The sequence below is a fragment of the Mauremys mutica genome, chromosome 4, assembly GCF_020497125.1.
Source record: "Mauremys mutica isolate MM-2020 ecotype Southern chromosome 4, ASM2049712v1, whole genome shotgun sequence".
NCBI classification, from domain to species: domain Eukaryota; kingdom Metazoa; phylum Chordata; order Testudines; family Geoemydidae; genus Mauremys; species Mauremys mutica.
In genome coordinates, this window is record NC_059075.1 from 73812074 (window position 1) to 73827200 (window position 15127).

At 47.1% G+C, this 15127-nt stretch overlaps 1 long non-coding RNA gene across 1 annotated transcript; it reads right to left on the reverse strand.

Annotated features, from left to right (window-relative positions):
- Positions 1 to 13853: 13853 nt before the first annotated feature.
- LOC123368095 lies at positions 13854 to 14715 on the reverse strand. The gene is made up of 3 exons (XR_006578685.1): positions 14490 to 14715; positions 14233 to 14332; positions 13854 to 14127 (listed from the first exon to the last, which is right to left on the reverse strand). It is a non-coding gene; the product is annotated as an uncharacterized LOC123368095 (long non-coding RNA).
- Positions 14716 to 15127: the final 412 nt, after the last annotated feature.

A 15127-nucleotide genomic window follows, 5' to 3' on the forward strand; every position in this document is an offset into this window, starting at 1 on the left:
GCTCTGATCTTCCATAGATCCATGGGCAGCACGTAACCACCCCCCACCCACCGCTGCCTTCGGGGAAGCTAGTCTCCTGGCCCCACCCCTTCCACACGAGGCCTCACCCCTTCCCTGACCTTTTGCTTCCCCTTGCCAACCAGAGCTCCAAGCCCCCCACCCCCAGCCAGAGGAGCCCCAGCCAAATTGCCCCACCTCCCAGGCCAGCCCCAGGCTGCCCCCAGTCCGAAGCTTCAGGCTGCCTGCTTGAGCTGACCCCTGCTGGCTTTGGGGGAGAGGGGGAGCAAGGGCGGAGATTCAGGGTGGAGCATGGGTGGGGCCACGGCCTGGGTTAGGGGAGGCTTAGCCTCCCTTGCCCATGATATTCGCCACTCATGCATAGATCAGTGCATTCCTTCTACAGGGCTGCACCTAGCATAGTGGACTCAGAGAGAGGTGACCAGATGGACCGATTTTCAAGGAATGTGGCACATTTGTGGTTGATTATATTGAAATCAATTGTTTTGGCTTCAGAACAATCAGCTGGTTTGTTGGATTCCCCATGCTCTGTGACATCTGCCTCATGAGGAGGGACTAGGTCAGTCTCCTATTAGATCTCATGAAATTACTGTCTAGCACAAGAAGAAATGCAAGGATCCATGAACATTAAACAGGATTCAGAGGCAGAAATGTGCATTGTTGTGCAGGGGAGGGATGGGGAAAGGCTTGAATGACAGAGCAAATAGCTGAGGGCTGGATGGGAAGCCCAGGACAGTTTCATAGAAGCCCTCACTGGCTTCCTCATTAAATAGCAAATAGGATCAGAGGCTCAGGGATCATGGGCCTGAGGCAGAGATTGGATTACTCGGAGCAGAATTAAGTGGAGATAATCTCCAGCCCAGCATCTGTCAGTCAGGACCAGGTCACACTACTTGTTAAATCCACCTGGCATTGGAGAGCTTTGAAAGCCCAGCATCTCTTCATAAAGATGGTGGCCAGAGGGACTGTCTCTGAGGGATGGAGCAAAGGACATGGTGGTCTATTGAAAACTGTGTAAAAATTACCCAATCAATCACTCTAAATTGTAAGGGTTTTCCTGCTCTTGTTTGCAGGCTATGGGATGCCGTAGGGACGTGTGCAATCCAGGCCTAGCAGCAGTCAGTTTGCAGACAGCCTAGAGTCAGGTGGGGTGAGTTGTTCCTCTCTATTTTAGAGAGCGGCCTGCTTTGTCTCTTGCTGGTTTGAGGTTCCTGGGTGCAATCATGTTGAGTTCTAAGAAATAAAGTATCCTATTGCAACCTTCCAGCAAGAGGATTTTGTGTTTTTAATCTAACATCTCTATTTTTATGCCATGAACCTAACAGACAGCACTTCTGGCCCCCGCATACCAAAATCAAAACTGAGCTCAGGGCTTCACCCAGTCTGGGCTGTGACATCAATGCCCCATACTAGGCATATTAGTAATAGGGTACAATTTACAGAAGCAATCAACCCAAGTGTATTGATGCTGTCAGACATGTGGTCTGTTCCCCCTCCTGCCTTAGTCAGCACCCAGTGCATGCAAAGGGAGGCCCTTAGGGGATTTGCTTGATTGTAGAGTGTTTAGACAATGGAGAAAGTAAGGTGTCTAGTGCAAGGAGCATTGCCCCCTTTTATAGATGGGAAGCAGGTCAAGTTACGTGCCCAAGCTCACACAGAGAAAAGTCAGTGGTAGAAATGGCAGCAAAGTCTAGGATCTCCTGAATCCCAATCCAATGCTCAGTCCAACCGACAGTGTTGGGCTCAGTCACTGGGTCCACCTGATCTCTGTTCAGGGCAGAATTCAGGAAGGGAGGAGTGGAGGTAAGCTTCTAGGGGCTAGTGTAATAATTAGGCCTACAAATGTACCCTAATTGTGAGCTTGTGTGTAAAAAAGGAAGTAGAAGTTTGTAAAATGTCACAATAACTTGTTGATTGGAAAAGATATGAAAGGAAAACAGAGACTAAATTAGTCCAAACAAAAGACCTCCTACTATAACTCAAGGACTGTGTTGAGATCATGTCTGGTAAACAAGAAAAGTGTAGGACCAGAAATCAATGGATCAAAATTGGTTGTGTAAGAAATTAGGCCTAAGTGGTGGACAAAATAAGAAAGGGATGGGCTATTCCACCCTACACTCAATTTTGGGACACACACAAGACTGGGGATCGGAGGGAATTAGTGGACATGAACAGAGCAATTACTGACAAAGTGGGAATGAATAAATTTCATCATCATGGCTGCCATCCCCCAAGTCTCCAGGGACTCACTGTAACACTGTTGACCCTCCAGCAGACCAGGCCAGAGAGAGGGTTCCAGATGACATTGCCACCTCCACCACTTCTGCTGTAAGACTTTCTTTCTCCCCCACCTTGTGTGTCCTTTTCCTTCCCTACCTTTTTTCTTCTCTCTCTCTCCCCCTCCTTTTGCCTTGGGTTCCATAACAGTTTGACTTAGCCAGCCAAGACTGTATATTTTGCAACACTTCTGTGAACCTGTGACCAGAGAACTTGCTAAAAGCACTTTCCTAACAGCCCAATGCTGCTACAAGTTGGCCAAGTTTTGGATAGCCTGGTAACAGGCACCAGCGCAGCAAGCAGGTGCTTGGGGCAGCCAACAGAAAGGGGCGGCACATACGGCTCTTCGGCGGCAATTCAGCAGCAGGTCCCTCAGTCCCTCTCAGAGGGAAGGACCTGCCACTGAAGTGCTGCCAAAGAATGAAGCGGCAGCAGTAGAGCTGCTGCCGATAGAGGTTTTTTTCCGCCCCCCTCCGCTTGGGGCAGCAAAAACGCTGGAGCCGGCCCTGCCTGCAGGGCCGGTGCTACCATTTAGGCCAACTAGGCGGTTGCCTAGAGCGCCAAGATTTGGGGGCGCCAAAAAGCTACGCCCCCAATTTTTTTTAAAGCATTTCAGCGGCCGCTGCGCTGGGAGGGAGAGGGAGTCTGAGCCGCCGGCAGGCAGCCCAGGGGTTCCCCTGGGTCAGCGCGCCGCCCCAGCATCCAGCCCAGGGCTTCCCCTGTGTCAGTGCGCCGCCGGCGGCAGCCAGCCCAGGGGTTCCCCTGGGTCAGTGTGCCACCAGCAGCAAAGGGGTTCGGGCTGCCTGTGGCAGGCTGACTCAGGGGAACCCCTGGGCTTCCTGCCTGCGGCTCAGACTCCCTCTCCCTCCCAGCGCAGCGGCCGCTCCATCCCATGCGATTCTTCTCATTGCCAGCGGTGGCGCCGGTGGCTGGGCAGAGCTCCGCAGCTCTGCTTAGCGCACGTGGCACGAGCCTGGCGATGGGCGTGACAGCAGGGCTTCTGGAGCAGAGGTGAGGTGGGGTGGGGAGGTGCTGCATGGCTCCCGGGGGGCGGGGAGCTGCCGCAGAGGGTGGGCACCTCAGGGTAAGGGGGGGACCTGCCACGGGGGGCAGGGGGGCACTCAGGGCAGAGCTGCCACAGGGCAGGGGTTGAGGGCACAAGGTAGAAGTTTCGCCTAGGGCGTGAAACTTCCTTGCACCGGCCCTGCCTGCCACGTGCCATGCTTGTGTTTCTCCAGCAGTGAGGTTGTAAGTGAGAGTCAATACCAGAGACAGCCACTGCATGTTCAATCTTTGCTGTTCCTTTCTCTCCACTTCTGTGTGTGCCAGGATGGGCAGGGATGGTGTCCCTAGCCTCTGTTCACCACAAGCTAGGAATGGATCATTTGACGATTACCTGTTCTGTTCATTCCCTCTGGGGCACCTGGCATTGGCCACTGTCAGAAGACAGGATACTGGGCTAGATGGAGCTTTGGTCTGATCCAGTATGGCCATTCTTATGTGTGTGTTTGGCTTGGTTGTTTTCTAGGAAATGGGATCAGACTTGAATAAACAGCAGCAACAGTGACAGCTCTAGCCCACCTCAACTAACGTTTCCTCTTACCAAAAAAGGATATTATTACCTTCTTTAATGCCATTGAAAAGAGAGTCAGACAGGGGTTCTCCTAGTAAAACTTCTCCCCCTGCTAAAGGAAAAGGAAACTAGGGATGTTATTAAAAGACAGCTTTACTGCAGGCTTTACATTTCAAATATTTTAACTTTTTCCTTCTTTTCTGTATCTTTAATAAATGGTTTCAATGATTTTTAATGTTGCCTTTGCCATGGGAGGCCAAAAATCTCTGTACTCAAAGCCACAACCTTGTTTAAAACTTAATGTTGGACAGTGACTGGTCATTTTAACACTGACACTCTGGTCCCACAGACCCCACTGAAATTAGTACAATAGGGCCAGGTCAGACCTCAGCATAAATTAAGCCTTATGGCTGTTCTAATTTACACAGGCTGCTTATGGCCCCACTTCTATCTGTCTTAGGTACTTATATAGCTCACATTGCTATAAATGTATCAGTGCCTTACAGTCTTTAAGGGATTGATCCTGGGAGGTAGGGAAGTGCTCTTACCTCCAGCTTACAGATGGGGAACTGAGGCAGAGAGCCTAAGTGACTTGCCTAACATAAGAACATAAGAAAGGCCGTACCGGGTCAGACCAAAGGTCCATCTAGCCCAGTATCTGTCTACCGACAGTGGCCAATGCCAGGTGCCCCAGAGGGAGTGAATCTAACAGGCAATGATCAAGTGATCTCTCTCCTGCCATCCATCTCCATCCTCTGACGAACAGAGGCTAGGGACACCATTCTTACCCATTCTGGCTAATAGCCATTTATGGACTTAGCCACCATGAATTTATCCAGTCCCCTTTTAAACATTGTTATAGTCCTAGCCTTCACAACCTCCTCAGGTAAGGAGTTCCACAAGTTGACTGTGCGCTGCGTGAAGAAGAACTTCCTTTTATTTGTTTTAAACCTGCTGCCTATTAATTTCATTTGGTGACCCCTAGTTCTTGTATTATGAGAATAAGTAAATAACTTTTCCTTATCCACTTTCTCAACATCACTCATGATTTTATATACCTCTATCATGTCCCCCCTTAGTCTTCTCTTTTCCAAGCTGAAGAGTCCTAGCCTCTTTAATCTTTCCTCGTATGGGACCCTCTCTAAACCCCTAATCATTTTAGTTGCCCTTTTCTGAACCTTTTCTAGTGCTAGAATATCTTTTTTGAGGTGAGGAGACCACATCTGTACACAGTATTCGAGATGTGGGCATACCATGGATTTATACAAGGGCAATAATATATTCTCAGTCTTATTCTCTATCCCCTTTTTAATGATTCCTAACATCCTATTTGCTTTTTTGACCGCCTCTGCACACTGCGTGGACATCTTCAGAGAACTATCCACGATGACGCCAAGATCTTTTTCCTGACTCGTTGTAGCTAAGTTAGCCCCCATCATGTTGTATGTATAGTTGGGGTTATTTTTTCCAATGTGCATTACTTTACATTTATCCACATTAAATTTCATTTGCCATTTTGTTGCCCAATCACTTAGTTTTGTGAGATCTTTTTGAAGTTCTTCACAATCTGCTTTGGTCTTAACTATCTTGAGAAGTTTAGTATCATCTGCAAACTTGGCCACCTCACTGTTTACCCCTTTCTCCAGATCATTTATGAATAAATTGAATAGGATTGGTCCGAGGACTGACCCTTGGGGAACACCACTAGTTACCCCTCTCCATTCTGAGAATTTACCATTAATTCCTACCCTTTGTTCCCTGTCCTTTAACCAGTTCTCAATCCATGAAAGGACCTTCCCTTTTATCCCATGACAGCTTAATTTACGTAAGAGCCTTTGGTGAGGGACCTTGTCAAAGGCTTTCTGGAAATCCAAGTACACTATGTCCACCGGATCTCCCTTGTCCACATGTTTGTTGACCCCTTCAAAGAATTCTAATAGATTAGTAAGACACGATGTCCCTTTACAGAAACCATGTTGACTATTGCTCAAGAGTTTATGTTTATCTATGTGTCTGACAATTTTATTCTTTACTATTGTTTCAACTAATTTGCCCGGTACCGACGTTAGACTTACCGGTCTGTAATTGCCGGGATCACCCCTAGAGACCTTTTTAAATATTGGCGTTAGCTAATGTAACTTCCAGTCATTGGGTACCGAAGCCGATTTAAAGGACAGGTTACAAACCTTAGTTAATAGTTCCGCAACTTCACATTTGAGTTCTTTCAGAACTCTTGGGTGAATGCCATCTGGTCCCGGTGACTTGTTAATGTTGAGTTTATCAATTAATTCCAAAACCTCCTCTAGTGACACTTCAATCTGTGACAGTTCCTCAGATTTGTCACCTACAAAAGCCAGCTCAGGTTTGGGAATCTCCCTAACATCCTCAGCCGTGAAGACTGAAGCAAAGAATCCATTTAGTTTCTCCGCAATGACTTTATCGTCTTTAAGCGCTCCTTTTGTATTTTGATCATCAAGGGGCCCCACTGGTTGTTTAGCAGGCTTCCTGCTTCTGATGTACTTAAAAACGTTTTGTTATTACCTTTGGAGTTTTTGGCTAGCCGTTCTTCAAACTCCTCTTTGGCTTTTCTTATTACACTCTTGCATTTAAGTTGGCAGTGTTTGTGCTCCTTTCTATTTGCCTCACTAGGATTTGACTTCCACTTTTTAAAGGAAGTCTTTTTATCTCTCACTGCTTCTTTTACATGGTTGTTAAGCCACGGTGGCTCTTTTTTAGTTCTTTTACTGTTTTTCTTAATTTGGGGTATACATTGAAGTTGGGCCTCTATTATGGTGTCTTTAAAAAGGGCCCATGCAACTTGCAGGGATTTCACTTTAGTCACTGTACCTTTTAACTTTTGTCTAACTAACCCCCTCATTTTTGTATAGTTCCCCCTTTTGAATTTAAATGGCACAGTGTTGGGCAGTTGTGTTCTTCCCACCACAGGGATGTTGAATGCTATTGTATTATGGTCACTATTTCCAAGCGGTCCTGCTATAGTTACCTCTTGGACCAGCTCCTGCGCTCCACTCAGGATTAAATCTAGAGTTGCCTCTCCCCTTGTGGGTTCCCGTACCAGCTGCTCCATGAAGCAGTCATTTAAAGTATCGAGAAATTTTATCTCTGCATTTCGTCCTGAAGTGAAATGTTCCCAGTCAATATGGGGATAATTGAAATCCCCCACTATTATTGGGTTCTTAATTTTGATAGCCTCTCTAATTTCCCTTAGCATTTCATCATCACTATTACTGTCCTGGTCAGGTGGTCGATAATAGATCCCTAATGTTATATTTTTACTAGAGCATGAAATTTCTATCCATAGAGACTCTATGGAACATGTGGATTCGCTTATGATTTTTGCTTCATTTGAATCTACACTTTCTTTCACATATAGTGCCACTCCTCCCCCTGCACGACCTGTTCTGTCCTTCCGATATATTTTGTACCCCGGAATGATTGTGTCCCATTGGTTGCTCTCAGTCCACCAGGTTTCTGTGATGCCTATTATAGCTATATCCTCCTTTATCACAAGACACTCTAGTTCACCCATCTTATTATTTAGACTTCTGGCATTTGTGTACAAGCACTTTAAAAACTTGTCCCTGTTTATTAGCCTGCCTTTTTCTGATGTGCCAGATTCTTTTTTATGTGACTGTTTATCATCTGATCCGGCCCTTACATTATACTTCTCATTCCTCTGCTCCTGACTATAACCTGGAGATTCTCTATCATCAGACTCTCCCCTAAGAGAAGTCTGTGTCCGATCCACACGCTTCTCTGCAGCAGTCGGCTTTCCCCCATCTCCTAGTTTAAAAACTGCTCTACAACCTTTTTAATGTTTAGCGCCAGCAGTCTGGTTCCACTTTGGTTTAGGTGGAGCCCATCTCTCCTGTACAGGCTCCTCCCATCCCAGAAGTTTCCTCAGTTCCTAATGAACGTGAACCCCTCCTCTCTACACCATCGTCTCATCCACGCATTGAGACTCTGAAGCTCTGCCTGCCTACCTGGCCCTGCACGTGGAACTGGGAGCATTTCTGAAAATGCCACCATAGAGGTCCTGGATTTCAGTCTCTTCCCTAGCAGCCTAAATTTGGCTTCCAGGACATCTCTCCTACCCTTCCCTATGTCATTGGTACATACATGTACCACGACCACCAGCTCCTCCCCAGCACTACACATAAGTCTATCTAGATGTCTCGAGAGACCCGCAACCTTCGCACCAGGCAGGCAAGTCACCATACGGTTCTCCCGGTCATCACAGACCCAGCTATCTACATTTCTAATAATCGAATCTCCCATTACTAACACCTGCCTTTTCCTAGAAACTGGAGTTCCCTCCCCCGGAGAGGCAACCTCAGTGCGAGAGGCAACCCCAGCACGAGAGGCAACCCCAGCACCATCTGGAAGGAGGGTCCCGACTACGGGAAGGTTTCCCTCTGCTCCCATTGACTGCTCTGCTTCCCTGGGCCTTTCTTCCTCCTCAACAACACAGGAGCTGTCTGAGCGGAGGTGGGACAATTCTACAGTGTCCCAGAAAGCCTCATCAACATACCTCTCTGCCTCTCTTAGCTCCTCCAGTTCCGCCACCCTGGCCTCCAAAGTCCGTACATGGTCTCTGAGGGCCAGGAGCTCCTTGCACCGACTGCACACATACGCCACCTGCCCACAGGGCAGGTAATCATACATGCAACACTCAGCGCAATAAACTGGATAGCCCCCACCCTGCTGCTGGGCTTCTGCCTGCATTGTCTCCTAGTTAATGTAAGGGTGGCTTAAAGAAAGAGGTTTTGAATGTAGTTTGGTTTATAGGTTTTAGGATTTTGGGGGGGGGGCACAGGGAAGGGGTTACGGCCGGCGAGGGACTCCCGCTCCCTTCCCACTCCCTTTCTAAACTCCCTTGCGAAACTCCCTGTTAGCAGAAGACGTTTGTGACAGAGCAGGAATTGAACCCAGGTCTCTCACAGCATTCTAACCATTGGTCCACTCTTTAGGGCCCATAGTGGGGGTGGAGCACAGATCACTGAGTGCAGTAGTATGTCCCAGCTACAACGCTAGGGAGCAAAGGCAGGGTCAGGCGAGGGTAGGGCACAGCCAGTTACAGCCATCCTATACCATCCAGGGATTCCGCACGCCCACTTAGGGCAGCTTTATAGTCCTTTGCTCTGCAGAAACACTACAAAGGAGCCATGTCTGGGGCCAGGATCTAGCCCCTTGCCTCTTATATAAAAGCAAGATAGGATTTTGTTTTTAAATCATTGAATACCTGAGAGGAAGGTGAGCAAAGTAGCGCACAAACATCAGCAGATCCCTGGAGAGTCAGATGATAAAAGTCCTTGAGCCACAGGCCATTCCTGTAACCCACCCATCAGCATGTTGCAGCCATGTACATGAGAGTTACAGTACATCGCAGGGTAATGGAAGGGACTGAAAGGGGACAGGAAGACGTGAAGGTGTGAGGTTGAGACAGGGCAAGGGGAGATGGCAGAGTGCGGACAATACAGGAGCTCACATTGTGACATCATGGGGAGAAGAGCCAATGGTAGGGGAACCAGGTCTCACACTGGGGTAGTGAGAGGCGCCTTTCCCCTGGAATAGCATTTGCAGCTCTAGGCCCCTCCCAGGATCAGAAGATGACAGACTTGATTATGGAAAGAAGGAGAAGAGCCATTACAAAGAAGGGCAACAAAAATAATCCTCACTTGGGATGATGAGACAAATGAGGAGAGAGCAAGGGAGCTAAATTTATACCATCTGGCAAGGCAGAGACTCAGGGATGGGATAGCAGATTATAACTACCTTCAGGGGAGCAGTCTCCACTAAAGAGGGGGAATTAGTCACAGGCTCAGATGGCAGCAGGACAAGGGGAAATGGATGTGAATGAACAATGCTGAAGTTCTGTCTCAATGTCAGCAGAAAATTCTGAACAGTGCCAGCAAGTCCCTAATTAGTGTTTGCACCATACCAAATAATAGGTACAGAGGCAACACCCCTGGGAAGGCAGGGGAAGCCCCCTCACTGCAGAGATGCATAAGCAGGTTAGATAAGGTGCTAGAGGAAGCAGGGAAAGGGTGCAGCCTGGATGCCCATGTGTCCCTAATATCTGTGATTCTATAGTACTGTTGTGTGAGAGCAGAGATCCATGGGATGAGGTGACTGCTGACATCCTGGACAGTGGATATTTCATATGACAGAGAGTTCCAGTGGTGGAATAGGAGATCTGGACACAGCTCCTCCAATTCTGTTGAATTTCTTGGCTTTGTTCTCTTATTTCCTGAAAGGAAATTGTGTCTCTCTGGTTAGCTGTAGCCAGCTGCTCTCCCTTCCTTACTTCCCCCATTAGAGTGAAAGGGGCAGATGACCACTTGTCCCATTTTTATTAAACTGATAAGTACCCTTTTAAACATTAAATGGACCCTTATGATAATTGCATTGTACACTTGTGGGCCACAGAAATGTACACTTGAGAGAAAAAGATACATGATACGCTAAAGAAAAGGACATGTCCCTAAAATGTCCCTTAAAATAAAGTAGTGTCCCTTATGTTTCATGTGTTTTTTCCCCTTATTTCCCATCCAACAAATGTGATCACCCTCATTGTGTCTGGCCTGGTGTTAGCATGCAAGAATGGTGAGGAATGCACAGGATGACTTTTTCCAGGAGGCCCTCACAGGCCAGTCACTGTTGGTGGAGGAGAGGGCATATGCACTGTGCTAAGTTAATGCTGATGACAGGACTGGCCTCCCCAAAGGGGTGGCACAGGGTGGGAAACCCCCCCCCCCGCAATCACTGTGGCAGCACTGCCATTCTAAATTGGAACCTATCAGCCAGGGACTCAACTGCTGCATAACCCCTCCGCACCACCCTCCAAGGTGGTGAGTGACTTATATCCGCAACTTGGCTCAGGACACTCTGTGTTTGTAGCAGGCAGTTTCTTGCTAGAGAGCATGCTTACCTAACAGTGTAGACTGCATCCCATGGGAACACTTGTGTAACCTGGCATAAGGGGCTAGTGAGGGGATATCCAGCTGCCTACAGGGCTTTTACAGAACTAGTGATGCTAATGTCCTGACCCGCCCCATGCCTGTCTAAAAGCCACGACTCATCCACCATGTCTCCTTTGAGTCAAACCCTTTGTTCGTCAACTAGTGTCCTATGGGTGCTCCACTGTAGGTGTGTCTGCATCCCTGTGCTGCTGATCAGAGAACTTTGGTAGCAGGGTCTTGACTGTCTCTCTCTGTCAAGAACACCAGACTCCAAAATTCCTCCCTTCCCCAAACAGCTCTCTGGCCAGATGAGTGCCTGGGTGCAGGTGGATGGGGCTGGACTGACAGCTCTGAAGACTGACGATCCAGCTACTGGTCATGCAAATTCCTTAAGGCCTTTTGAATCAGGTCCAAAGCACTCACGCTAATATGCCTCAGACCTGTCCTGGAAGGAGGGAGTGCCTGTGCTTCAGAGAAGTTGGTACAATATTCAAGGCCCATTCAGTCCTTGGTCCCTGTCCTTTCTGGGGCTGCCAACAAGACAGCCAGTTGGTGACAGTCATATCGTTCATATGTGAGACATGGACACCAGGACTGATGCTCATCAACTCATTCCACACAGGATCCACTCAAGAGCCACCATATGGGAATGGCTAACCTGGTCTGGACAGGAGCAACTGACAGAAATGAAAGGCTCTGTAGCCCATTAGCTAGGTCCCTGAGCCAGCCAGACAGCTCCCCTTAAGCTAATTTCTAAGAATCTGTGTTTCATTTGCAAACAGCTGGTCTGTTTCATGCTGCTTATCCCTTTTTCATTTTCAGCTACAGACATGCTCTCTAGGGCCAGCACAGCAAATATGTCTACCTTGCTGAGCTCACAATCTCCCCAGTTATGGGATGTCACTAGCCAGTATTGGAGGTGCTTAAAGCAGTTATTCTCCAGAAAGAGCCATCATGTATCTCCATAAAGGTTACACTTACCATGCTATCAAATATGTCTGTTAGTCTATAAGGTGCCACAGAACTCTTTGTCGCTTTTTACCATGCTATGTTCATCTTCTCTAACACCTCCCATAACTGGGCCTCACATGGCTTTATAAACAGTACATGAAGTAAGCCTCATAGCCCTCCTGGAAGATGGGTTAGGATCATTTATCCTCCTGTTACAGAAGGGGAAACTTGAGGCACAGATTAGTTAAAAATGAGTAAATCAGTGGCAGGGCTGGGAACAGAACTCAGGATTCCCCACTCCTAGCTCCTGCTCCAATCCACTAGACACACTTGCAACCATTTTGAACCAAACATAAGTCCTTCAAAATCTGGAAATCTGAACTAGTGATGCCAATAAAACAGGAGCATAAATTAAAGCAGTCAATAAGAGGGAAATTAGAACAGCTAAAATGGATTTCAAAGAGCAATTAGCTAACGGTATAAAAACAAAGTGATTCTTTTAATGTATCACAAGCAGGAAGCCTGTGAAAGAACTGGTGGGTCTGCTGGATCAACAGTGCTAAGGGGAGCAATTAAGGAAATTAAGGACATTTCTGAGAAGCTAAATGATTTGGATCTGTGTTCACCAGTAAGACTGTTGGGGAGATTTACCCCAGTCTCTCTCTCCATAAAGGTGAGGTGGTCTCAAAGAGTGAGGTGATAGAAGAAGAGATGCTGGAGCAAACAGATGATTTAAAAAGACAGACACCCAGCCCAAACTGTTTACACCCAAGAGCTCTGCAGGAGCTGAAATATAAGGCAGCTGAGCTGCTAACAAAAATATGCACTCTTTAAAAACCAGTTACTGTTCCAGTGGATTGGAAGGTAGCAAGTATTTTACCTATACTAAAAATTAAAGGCTGTAGGGGTGATCTGGTGAGCTATAGACCAATAAATCTTACCTGGCAGATTGGTTGAAATGATAATTAACAAAAAACAGAGCAACAAAACATGAGGATAGAACAGGGTCCAGTCAGCAGGGATTCTGCAAAAGAAAATCATGCCTCACTAATTATCTTAGAATTCTTTGAACAGGTCAATAAAGTAGTGGCTAAAGGAGAACCAGTTGACATAATTTAGATTCCCTTCAACAAGGTCTTGCACAAGAGGCTACTAAAGAAGTTAAGTCATCACAGGCAAAGTATTGTCATGGATCAAAACTGGCTAGGAGACAATACAGAGAGTAGATATAAATGGTCATTTTTTTAAATCATGGCAAAGGTTAACAGTGTGGGGGCCTCAAGGTGCTGTACTATGCCTGTGTTGTTTAATAGAGTTATTAGTGGTTTGGGAAGGGGAAGCAGTGAGGCAGGACTAGAGAGGTGTGCAAGGAACTTCAGTGAAATAGACAAGCTCTGAATGGGCACCATAATGGCCAGTGAAATTCAGTGTCCATAAATGCAAAGTAATGCAGATTAGAGGGAAAAATTTAAGCTACGTATACACCATTGAGTTCTAAGTTAAATGTATTAATTTAAAAAAAAAGGGGGGGGGGGAGAGATGTAGGCATCACTGTGGGCAGCTCAATGAAGACCTCTGCTCAGTGTCAAAAAAGCAAACAAAATGTTCGGATGCTTAAGGAATGGGGTGGCAAATAACAGAGACTATTATAATGCCTTTATATAAATCAGTGGTGCTGCTTCATCTGGAACAGAGCCCACAGTTCAAGTCACCTCATGTCCAGAGGGGGATTACACAGCTACAGCGGCTCAGAGAAGAGCAATGAGTCTGATCAAGGATCTGGAAAAAGCTTTCCTATAAAGAGACTTGGACTATTTTCCTTGGAAAGGGGACAAATAAGAGCAGACATAATAAAAGAATATAAAATAATGAATGGCACAGAGAAGGTAGGCTGAGAACTTGTGCTCTCCCTGTTTCATAACACAAAACAAGGGGACATTAGTCAATGGAATTCAAAGCAGATAAATACTGTTTATTTAAACTGGGATTAGACTGTGGAACTCGTTACCTCATTAACACAGGAAGTTGTCAAGGCCAAGAATTTAACAAGGTTCAAAAAGGGGTGGGACATCATAACTGGGCTTACCCCCACAGCCCACTAGGGTATCTTCCTACATCCAACTGCAGCCACATCCTGCCTCGGTTTCCCCTACATTCCCTGGGACTAATGAAGATGCCCATCTTTTCCACCAAACATCAGACCGAGGGTCACCTTTGCCACCCAGGAAAGGAATGTTGTCCCTCTTAGAGTCCAATTCAAGCCTGCTTCCCTGCATTATTTGTATGTATGTGAAACTATCAGCAGATCCCTCAGGGTAAGGCAACCTGCAAAACCACAGAGTAAAATAGGTCACCATCTACAGGCCACCCACCCAAGTATCAACCACCACTTCATTCTGCAGTTCCTCTGCCTGGTGCCAGGCCACTTACCTGTTAACAGTCCCTCTTCTTCAGTTCCTGTGCCCTCACACCCCAGGCAATTCTCAGGGCTTCTTGGAACTCTTCTCCCGCAGTCCCCAGCACAAATGATCTGAGAGAAAAGACTCCCCTCAGTGTTCTACTCCCCTGGCCCTTTTGTCCTTGAGTCCTACCTCTGCTGAGCCCCTGGTCATGAGAACCTCCCTCCAGAATTAATCCTCCTTTTCTGGGTTTGGGCTACCCTTACAGAGCTGGCTCTCCCCTTTTACCTAGGGTCCCTGTGGAAGCCTTTTACTCAACAAGGCTCCCCAGCTCTGGCCAGTTTTCTCTAACAGTTCTCATCAGTCATCCCTCTGGGCCAGCTCTCTTCACTAGCATCTCCCAGCCACTTCTCTCTTGGTCCCATGTAGCAAACAACTCTGATCAGCTCCCTGCTATGCCTTCCTGGGTCTTTATAGAGGCCAGGTGCCCTTTATCAGACCCCACTGGGAGGCCAGTGCTGATTCCCTCTTAATGAGTCCAGGCAGCCTGTGACAGACATTTATACGGGTAACAAGACTATCCACAGTTACAACTGGTGACAAATTTTAGAAGAGACATTAAACCTGGTGCTTCAGGGCTACAGCTGATCTGTAATAACAAACATCAGGAGGAGAACTACTGTGGGGGCAGATCATCCCCCCCCGCCCGACCGGCCTACTGTGGAGTTTTATACCAGCCTTTGAAGCATCTGGAACTGAGCACTGTCAGAGTCAGGATACTTTAAAGTTATTAAAAAATAGAATGTTTGTCAAAGAGTGAGAGACTTGCTGAGCCCAGGGAGAATTTCACACTGAGAGAATATTCTCCCATCCTTGTTACAAAAAAAATCTCACCAGGTGAAAAGCAGGAGGTTAGCTGTGGCCTC